Source organism: Rutilus rutilus (assembly GCF_951802725.1).
Source record: "Rutilus rutilus genome assembly, chromosome: 18".
Classification (NCBI taxonomy): Eukaryota; Metazoa; Chordata; class Actinopteri; order Cypriniformes; family Leuciscidae; genus Rutilus; species Rutilus rutilus.
The window spans coordinates 8,630,547-8,641,152 of record NC_140231.1 but is presented as its reverse complement, the minus strand read 5'-3'; the positions used below and the strand labels follow the sequence as shown (position 1 = coordinate 8,641,152).

The 10,606-nt window shown below is 34.2% G+C and overlaps 1 long non-coding RNA gene across 1 annotated transcript; it reads right to left on the bottom strand.

The window, feature by feature from the left end:
• Nucleotides 1-2,074: 2,074 nt before the first annotated feature.
• Nucleotides 2,075-5,271, bottom strand: LOC311277503. Its single transcript, XR_014625268.1, has 5 exons — nucleotides 4,975-5,271; nucleotides 4,619-4,680; nucleotides 4,255-4,405; nucleotides 3,687-3,782; nucleotides 2,075-2,939 (listed from the first exon to the last, which is right to left on the bottom strand). It is a non-coding gene; the product is annotated as an uncharacterized lncRNA (long non-coding RNA).
• Between the last annotated feature and the right edge of the window lie 5,335 nt (nucleotides 5,272-10,606).

Here is a 10,606-nt window from a genome sequence, read left to right as displayed (position 1 = left end):
CTAACGCTCAAAATAATGAATTGGTTGAGTAGGGCCAACTTAAATTAAACAAATTAGTTAAATCAAATTAACTTTTATGAGTGTTAAGAACTTTATTTTCTTTTGAGTTCACAAAACTTACACATTTTAATTATATTGAATTGTTTAATTGTTTTGAGTTCTATGTACTTGTTTCTTTTAATTAAACAAACTTAAATTTAACTGAAACTGGGTTGGGTTCTCTATTCCCCAGCATGCTTTGCCATGACACTTAAAGGGGAGAGTAAATGCTAAAATTGTTTTGTACCTGATTAATGTTATAGTGGGAGATTTAGTAATGTTTAATGTTTTGTTCTGCTATAGTTTACAAAAGTTTCTGGTATTTTGTATTTTTGGGGGTTACCATGTTGTGACGAGTGGAGCATGAGCTTGGTTTGAGAACAGTGAATTAACTCTTTAGAATCTGAAGCTACAATTGGTGATTTTCACATAATTTGTTTTTGACTGTAAAATTCTAAAACAATGTGCGCTTTTCAAGTGTAAGGTGTCATCTTTTTCAGAAAAAAGATGGCTTTCATAAATTACAGCTATTGGCCATTAGTGTGTGTGTGTGTGTGTGTGTGTGTGTGTGTGTGTGTGTGTGTGTGTGTGTGTGTGTGTGTGTGGTGAGTTTGTAAATAGAATTTAAATAGACAAAAATAATATAAACGTGAATAAATGTACAGATTTTTATTTTTTTAAAATATATATTTTAAAAAAAAATCACAAACAAAAGAAACTAACACTTTAAAGTGGAAAATCTAATTATAATGCATATATAGCCTACAAGTCTTTTTGTGACACTGGGTTGCACGGTTTTCATTTAGGATACTTTTTCATACACGCACGCATATACAGATACATACGCACGCCACAAATACATCATGCTGGTGCGTGTCGGTGGACAAAATACTGTTTGAATATCTTTGGATAAATAAGATTTAAGATGACTAAGCACAGTTTTTGCTTTAAAATTGTAAAGTTTTGAACAGATGCTGTTATGTAAAATAATAGCTCGGGTAAAATTTATGCAAAATCGTTTCTGGATGATTTTAAGGCAACATCCATTTTCTGTCCCGAGCCTTTACAGAAATATCACATTTGAAAAACACTTTAGGGTTACAATTTCTTTACATTTTAAAATAAAACAATATGTTATTTGAACAATTACGTCGTCTTGAGCCATCTATGTGGCAATATTTGATTTTTAATATTTGAAAGTAGTGGTCCCCTGGAGTTGTGTCACTGTGTACCGTTAAACAAAAATCTAATATTTTAAAATAAAAATCATACTGATGACATCACTCGACTTCCTTTTTCCGAATTCATGAATATCTATGAAGAAAGGCCCATTACCCAGGGGGCAAAACACCTGTTTTTTGGGAAATCAGACATGGGCTGCTGTAAAAGGTTGTCATATAAAAATGAAATCTATGATGTCTGAGGATCACAACCTGGGTGGACAACCCGGTCAACAAGCTGCTGGAAACTTGTAATTAGGGTCAAAACAAAACCCTAATAAGTTCACAGAACTCAAAAATTATTTTGTAACAGATTACACAAAAATATTTTAGTGATGTTTTTAAAAGTTTTAAGTTTACATAAAATAAAAATTACATTTCCAGTTGCCTTAAATTATCTCAATGTTACCTTATAAATATTGATATTCCTCAACTTATAATTAGGGAGTAATTCACTCAATTTTTAATATTTTTCAACTCATATAATGTGGGAAATACACTCAAAATTTTCAACAATTTTAAACTCATAATGTGGGACATGCACTCAAAATTAATTCTAAACTGAAATACTGATGTCGGCCCACTACACAATTATAATCAGCTAATAATGTTAGAAAACATGAAAGTGACACCACAGTGACAATTTAACAACTTTTTTTTATTTAACAAAATGCGCTTTTTAAAAAGGCACGAATCAAAGGAGCTCAGTCAAAACAAAGTGCTTGTGATAAATTAAAACAAAAGGAAAAGGAAATGAATCCATAAAAACAAAATGTGTCTTAAAGTACATTAAGTGTTAATAGTTACATATTCTGATAGTGGTCATTGCTACAGAGGGTAGATTCAGTATTTTGGGTCTCCATCTCACATTATTCAGTAAACATTATGATTAAAACTCACAAAGGATTCATGATAAAATTCAATAAGATTCTAAGTATAATCCATCCTCAACAGCAATGACAACTATTAGAATGTGGAGCCATTTAACACTGTTTAAAAACATTTTGGCACTTACTGTACCTTGAAGGCTGCAACTCACTTTTTTAAAATAAAACATTCAAATAAAGTACTGGTTTCTACTGTGCCGTACTTCACTGGCAACATCAAGTTAGTGCATCAAGGTAGGTATTAGGCAACAGAACATTAAAAATGTATAGTGCATGAATTGAACAGTCGTTTCCCACAACGTGGGCTGGGCAATACATCAATGTTGTGATATTTATCTATTAACAATCAATGTATTAAATCTGAGGTAGAAGAGGCAAACAGTGTCACATCTTAAATCTGAGGTAGAAGAGGCAAATGATTACATTTGTAAAGAGGGGGAAAAAAACAAAAACTTCCTCAATACTCAACAGTGATTCACTCATTGAACAAAACATTCTTCAGCGTCAGTAGACGCCCTTTCAGTGGTTTGTTGTCCTCAAGACACATCACAACTTTTTGGATAAATGTAAATGTAAGCTCGAGGTTCTTTGGGTACTGTAGGTCTAGTGCATAGACGTACCCAAAGAGCAGGAGAAATGAGTCAGCCAGATTTGTGGGACCACTCACAAGTATTTCATCCTCCACGACAATACAGATGCTCTCAGGGCTGAAGAGGGCCGCATCAGTAGTGTCACCCGTGACGACTGTCAGGAGAGCCACCGGAGTGTCAGTGAGGTCTGGACCATCTGCTGACTATAAAACACAAATAATACTTGAGTTCAGCCCCTCAAGGATACAAATCATGCTAAAGATGTCTAAACATTACTGTCACTTAGCACTTAGACTGCAACTAAGCCATATGTTTAAACTATTTTCTTTACATATGCTTATATCTTATGTTAGTTTCACACCTATCTGTAAGCATACTTTGTGTTTAGTGGAATGCTTTATACTTACCTTTTCATTTATGTAATTTCTACATGTCAGTTTACAGAATAACAACTCAAGTAAACTTCATAAACAGGTCCTGGGGGGTGTTCCAGAAAGGAGGTTCAACAAACTCTGAGCCTAACCCTGAACTCTGAGTTGACTTACCCTGTGAAGTGAAACTCTTGAGTTTTCTGTTCCAGAACAGCTGATCTGAGTTAGGTAAGTCGACTCTGAGTATGTTAACTCTGAGTTGAGCTCGTGCCTGACGACTAGTAAAAAGCCATCATCAATGGAGCTGTGATTCACCATGGCAACAGGGGAGAAAACAGGAAGCAGACATTTTATGCCACGTCCGATAGAGGCAGAGGAGCTGGTCCTGGGTTAGTGTTAGGGTTTCCCTCTGGAATGGATAACTCAGTTTCCCTCATCTCAGAATTCACTCTGAGTTTTCACATAACCTGCTTTCTGGAATACCCCACTGGTTCTCCTAGAGTTCTTTGAGTGATGTCATATGTTTAAGCTGATTGAATAGCTAGGCAAAGGGATTGATAGTGAGGCCAGTACACTTACATTACAGGTCCTGAAGAACTTGAAGGCATCTTCACGAAGGTACACAGGAAGTGCACGAAGGACGAGGGCCCGTCTCATATTTACATCACGTTGTTCCTAGATGGACCAAAAAAAATATCCATTACAATAGTAATTACACAAATGCAGAGCAAACACTTTAAAAAAAAAAAATCAAAGTGTTAAATAGCTCCATATTCTGATGGTGGTAATTGCTATAGATGATAGATTCAGTATTTTGGGTCACCATTTCTTCAGTAAAACATTTTTCAAATTAATAACTTTCTATTGTAAATACTTTAATAACTCACAAAGGAAAAAACTTAAAATTGTAAATCAAATTTTACGAAAACAGTAGTTATTTGGACTTCTTCAAATTGAAGGTTCCTTTTTCTGATAGAATACATCTTGTCAAGACGTCTATCTCTGATGAGATGACAAGGTTGTGTTCATGGCATAATCACTTAACCTCGGGGCACAGTCGAGGCAATTCACACTATGGTTTCTTACAGTTCTCTGCAAACAATATGTTAATAATCTGTTTCTGAATCATGCCAAGTTAAAAATTCACCTGAAGGTCATAAATTCTCATGAGCTTGGCTCCTCTGCTATCTTGCCAGTCTTGGTGGCCTTGTCTCTGAACAAGGTGATGAGTTTAGGCGTGTGTCTGTCCAGCTCCTTGTAGAATTGAATGCGCAGGTTAACGTTAATTCGGTGGAACTCTGCAAAAATTATTATTATTATTTTAAGTTAAAATGTGTGTAAAATTTTGAATGAGGGGGGGAATGAGTATGCCAACCAGTCGACAACACATCAGTAATTTAATTAAGTCTGTTCTGCTGCAAAAAACCTAAACATTGTGAATAATTCAGGGCGAAAATCTTTCGTTTTTTTATTTTTTTATTCTAATTAGTACACAATTTTACAAAACTCACCTATTGGCATCTGTCTGATGGTGAAACGCTGACTCTCTGTAGCACTCTTTGTAGTCCGATATCTGTACACAACATACGCACAAAGATGATTTAAAAAATAATACATAATGATAAATGAAATTTAAAAAAGTGAATATACAGATAAAAAAAAAGTTTCCAAATCTGGCACAATAAGATCTGCTATTTCTGTTGTTGTTGTTTTTGTTTTTAACAAAGTATTAATAAAGGGTTCAAGTGATCAACTGTGGATCCCACAGTTGAGATAAAAAACATTTAGAGAAATAGCAAAAGAATAACTGTGGAAACACATAAAATAAAACCAATTGTTATTAACACTATTTCATAATACATCCTACCTGAACTGTTAAAAGGATTTCGAGATGATCTCACAACCACACACTTGAGCCTACGAAGAAATACAAACACAGGCCTGATTAGCATCATAACACACTCACATTATGTTGTTTAGCATTGTTCGTTTCACGCTAGCACACACATACACACAGCTCGACAACGTAAAATATTGACTGTGTAACGCGGACACTTATTGAAATAAGTATAACGTTACTCAAAGTACGCACATGCATTAATGGCGAACAGCGAAAACAACCACCGGCAGAAACTGGGAAGCAGGGATAACGTTATGCTTTCGGCCTCCGCGCCAGAGAGTTCAAACTCATGGACCTTCCTCCACCATCAATGTCCCGGGCAAACATGCATTATAGGAAATGTAGTTCATCCAGGAAACCGCTGATAACGTTAACGTTAACTTACACCGTTAAGTGTAATTTTAAAATTAAAATAATTACGATTTAAAATTACTTGGATTTTTAAACTATTTACAACACATATTCACATATTTTTAGAACCGTTTATATATATATAAAATATAAAAAAACGTTAGAGTTACTTACCAAATCAGGGCTGATGATAAGTACGGCGCTTAAGAAAACGAGGGCAATAAGACTAATGAAAATAACTGAGGTGGTGGTGGTTTGAAGCGGGGGGATAAAAGTGCGCATTCCAAACAAATAAAAACAAATTAAACTGTGATCCACATCCACATCGGCTGGCCAAAACTACAGTCCCGCACCCAGAGTCCCGCATTCTCAGACCCCTCATTTTTCGAGACAGCGCCTCCTGCTGTAATGCATGTGCCAAAAAAAACTCATTGTGTTCTCTGACTAACAAATTACCCAGTAGTTATTTTTTGAGCGAGGGTGTAATTGAAAGAAAATTACTGAAGGGATACAATTACTATGGAAGCTTGACTCCGCCACTGAATAATAAATAAATAATAATAGCGACTTTTTATCTCACAATTCTGATTTTTTTTCTCACAATTGCAATATATCAAGTCTGAGTTGTGACTTTTTCTCAGAATTGCGAGATATAAAGTCACAATTCTGAGAAATAAAGTCGCAATTGCATATATCGCAATTGAACTATCTTCTGAAAAATATTATGTGATATTATACTGTATTGCTACAATGTTTTTTTTAATTCAAATTCCAATTTTTCTTTCAGTTCAATAATGGTCTAATTAACATTATACCTGCTAACATTACAAAACCTGTTTTTTTGATATTTTGAATGCGAAGCAAAATTCAAATAAGAATAGACAAAACACCAACAATAAACAATTCTGTACTTTATTTAACAATCACCTAAGCATCATCTTGCTGTAAACAGGACAAAGGAAAGAAAAAAGGAAAGAATTGTGTTAGTGACTTTACTTTTCGTCTTCAGTTGCATTTAAAAAAAAACTCCTCATTTATAAGTCGCTTTGGATAAAAGCGTCTGCTAAATGAATAAATGTAAAATGTAAATGCATAAGGTATAAAAATTTCTGGTAGGCGAATGTTCCTTCTTTTTGCAATCGCTCTGTCAAATTCCTCGACTTCACTAAAATAAAAGATGAATGCCATTGTCAAAAATATTGTGTAATAATAAATAATATTTTTTTGCAAATGCAAATTACAAGCATACCTAAGTAGGGCCACGGAGGAAATGGCTGCAACAACTTCATATCAGTTAAATTAATATTGATTCATTTTAATACTACGTTTTATAATAACTAATTTAAGTAGTCTACATAAATTATATAAAGTAAAATAATCACTCCGGCATTAATTAATTCAACTTAATAGTTTTAGGAAAAAAGGTCCGGTAATTAAAAAAAAAGGTAAAATGGTGAATCTGATTAAATAATTAATGATGACATTCTTTGATATTAACACACTTAATGTATTTAATTGGTCTACTTTAATGTCAACTAATTTTAATAACATTTTTACAATGGCTTGTCTACCAAAAGTCCAAGGTTAAAGGCTAACGTAAAATATTTTCTGGGAAAAAAGGCGAAAAAACATAGGCTACATTAACGGCTCAAATTTTGTTACAAACTACTTTACAAATATTAAATGGACTATTCATATGTTGGTGTATCGATGAGCTATAAAGTAGTTTGATTAAAAAAGAAACCGAATGAGGTATGATTCGCTAAATAAAATTGACGATACGCACGTTTCGGCTTAAGTTCTTCACATGTTTATCCGATCTAATTTGATAGGAGGCGCTGTCTCGAAAAACGAGGGGTCTGAGAATGCGGGACTCTGGGTGCGGGACTGTAGATGCAGCAGGCTCCGAGTCTGCAGCTTCATAATGTTGGAAACTTCCCCGCATCAAGGCAAATTCAAGATGGCTGACTCAGCTTTCCTGAGGGAGAGATAAGACCCACCCACCAGAACGTCATGACGTCGATAACGTCATGACACTACTGTATGGTTCCTAAACTTTTTGAGTGTTCCACACAAATTAGCTATACAATATTGAGCCCTATTCAATTAAAGTGGCATAAATCTCAACAGAGCTCAACACTTTATAGTTTGGTCAACTGCACAACGACATTTGACTGTTATGACCTTAATAGTTATGAGCTAGTACAACTGTTTGGGATTACAGTGAATGCTACCTCAAATTCTGCTTTAACTCCCCGGAATCACCCAAACATGCTAAAAAGGTTTAATTATATTCATGATTAAAAAATCATGGCTGATACCTGAGCCATATCTCCCTGATACTTTATGCTAGAAACAAACTGAGCACACCTTTCAGAAGAGTGGAAGATAAGCTTTCATCTGATACCTTGATTGTACATGTAATTAGAATGTAAGAGTTAACAATGCCTCTTAATTCATAGGTAGGCAAAAAAAAAAAGAAAAAAATATTGAACATTCCATTTGTAATCGGTAGCATTCTTTTCCCTTTGTTGTTGTTAAAATAAACAAATTACCATGTGAAGTTAACTTTTACTAGATGAAATCATATTTTGATCATTTTCACTAACCAGACAGTCCTCATGGCCCATAACACATTTAGAGGGAATTCAATTTCAAGCCTATAATAGCCTGTCAATTCAAACAAGGTCCAAGAAAGAAGTTTACCATTAACTGGTGTTAATTGTATACTGCTCTGTTTCTGTATGTACAGTATATCGTTTGCATATTTTTACAATATCTATTATTTGTAATGCAATGTCTAGTATTTCTAATATTCTTTCACAAGTGGGATAGCTTTATTTATTCTATCGAAATAAAAAAAAAAGGATTTGAGGATTTTGGGTTATGCTGGTTAGGCCTACTGCTCAATCCAGGTGTTTGGAGTGTGAGACAAAGGTACTGACAACTAAATGTTGAAAGACTAAAACACACAGGAGTCATGTGTGGAGTAGGTTTAAAAGTATTTACTGATTAAAACGGTTACATTAATTAGCAATTTGTAAAAAAACAAAACAAAACAAAAAAAAACGATTAATGAAACAGGACAAACAGATTACAATTCAGGGTGATAACTAATTTCTGTAATAATGTTTATACAATTTGTTTAGCTGTTTTCGGAGTCACTGCTGCTGTCGCTGCTCTCTAGTGTTTCAGCATGCTGTATCCTACTGCAATTGGTTGCCAACCCCTGGCAACGGCATCCTATGTAGCATGGAGCAGTTCTTCTGACGACCTTTAACCAGAGATGGGCACAAATACATCAAAAAGTATTTAATTACAAATAACAAATACTTACTCATCAAATGTATTTAAATAAAATACAAAATACTGCCGTGAAAAAAGTATTTAATTAAAATACAAGTAATTTGTAATTTGAAAATACAAAAAAAATTAGTCTTCTGTACTGTAAGTGTGGCGTTAGATAGATGTAAGAGTCTAGAATATTGCAATATCATTGTTTAGTGCAGAAGATGCACTTTTAACGTACATGTTGCCACATACTGTCATATTAAAAGATAATTACGCATATAACACTATATTTGTATTATATTACACAAAAACTAGTTAACGCTGCTGTGAGGGTGTTGACAACTTTGACAACAAAGTTGACAATCTCTCTTCCGACTGCCATTATCTATTTTTTTACTCTTTTTGAAAGTTGTGAAAACGCTGTTGTGGTGTTTTTCTTTTGCTATTTGAGCAAATTGGAACACAAAAAATATATTTATGTAGTCTTTCATTCACTGCTATAGAAGTTAACCCAACTATGATGCCTTCCACTTCTGAGAAACCCAGAAATGTGAACAGGGTCAATAGGATGTGTCACATCACGTGATTTACTTGCCAAAAACTGTGGTAGGCAATTTGGTAGTCCAATTTGTATTTTATGTCTATGGTCCTAGGGATAGTTCACCCAAAAATGAAAATTAGCCCATGATTTACTCACCCTGACGTCTCTAGAGGCATTTTTATGATGGATAGAGGCACTTTTATGATGGATAGACGCACTTTTATGATGGATAGAGGTGCTTTGATGAAAAATATACCCATTGACTGTCATTATAAAGCTTGGAAGAGCCAGGACACTTTTTAATATAACTCTGATTGTATTCTTCTGAAAGAAGAAAGTCATATACTCCTATAGGATGACATCAGGGTGAGTAAATCATGGGCTAATTTTCATTTTTGGGTGAACTATCCCTAGGACCATAGACATAAAATACAAATAGGACTACCAAATTGCCTATCACAGTTTTTGGCAAGTAAATCACGTGATGTGACACATCCTATTGACCCTGTTCACATTTCTGGGTTTCTCAGAAGTGGAAGGCATCATAGTTGGGTTAACTTCTATAGCAGTGAATGAAAGACTACATAAATATATTTTTTGTGTTCCAGTTTGCTCAAATAGCAAAAGAAAAACACCACAACAGCGTTTTCACAACTTTCAAAAAGAGTAAAAAAATAGATAATGGCAGTCGGAAGAGAGATTGTCAACTTTGTTGTCAAAGTTGTCAACACCCTCACAGCAGCGTTAACTAGTTTTTGTGTAATATAATACAAATATAGTGTTATATGCGTAATTATCTTTTATTATGACAGTATGTGGCAACATGTACGTTAAAAGCGCATCTTCTGCACTAAACAATGATATTGCAATATTCTAGACTCTTACATCTATCTAACGCCACACTTACAGTACAGAAGACTGTACATTTTTTTTTGTATTTTCAAATTACAAATTACTTGTATTTTAATTAAATACTTTTTTCACGGCAGTATTTTGTATTTTATTTAAATACATTTGATGAGTAAGTATTTGTTATTTGTAATTAAATACTTTTTGATGTATTTGTGCCCATCTCTGGTTAAAGGTCGTCAGAAGAACTGCTCCATGCTACATAGGATGCCGTTGCCAGGGGTTGGCAACCAATTGTAGTAGGATACAGCATGCTGAAACACTAGAGAGCAGCGACAGCAGCAGTGACTCCGAAAACAGCTAAACGAACTGTATAAACATTATTACAGAAATTAGTTATCACCCTGAATTGTAATCTGTTTGTCTGTTTCATTAATCGTTTTTTTTTTTTTTTTTTGGTACAAATTGCTAATTATTGTAACAGTTTTAATCAGTAAATACTTTTAAACCTACTCCACACATGACTCCTGTGTGTTTTAGTCTTTCAACATTTAGTTGTCAGTACCT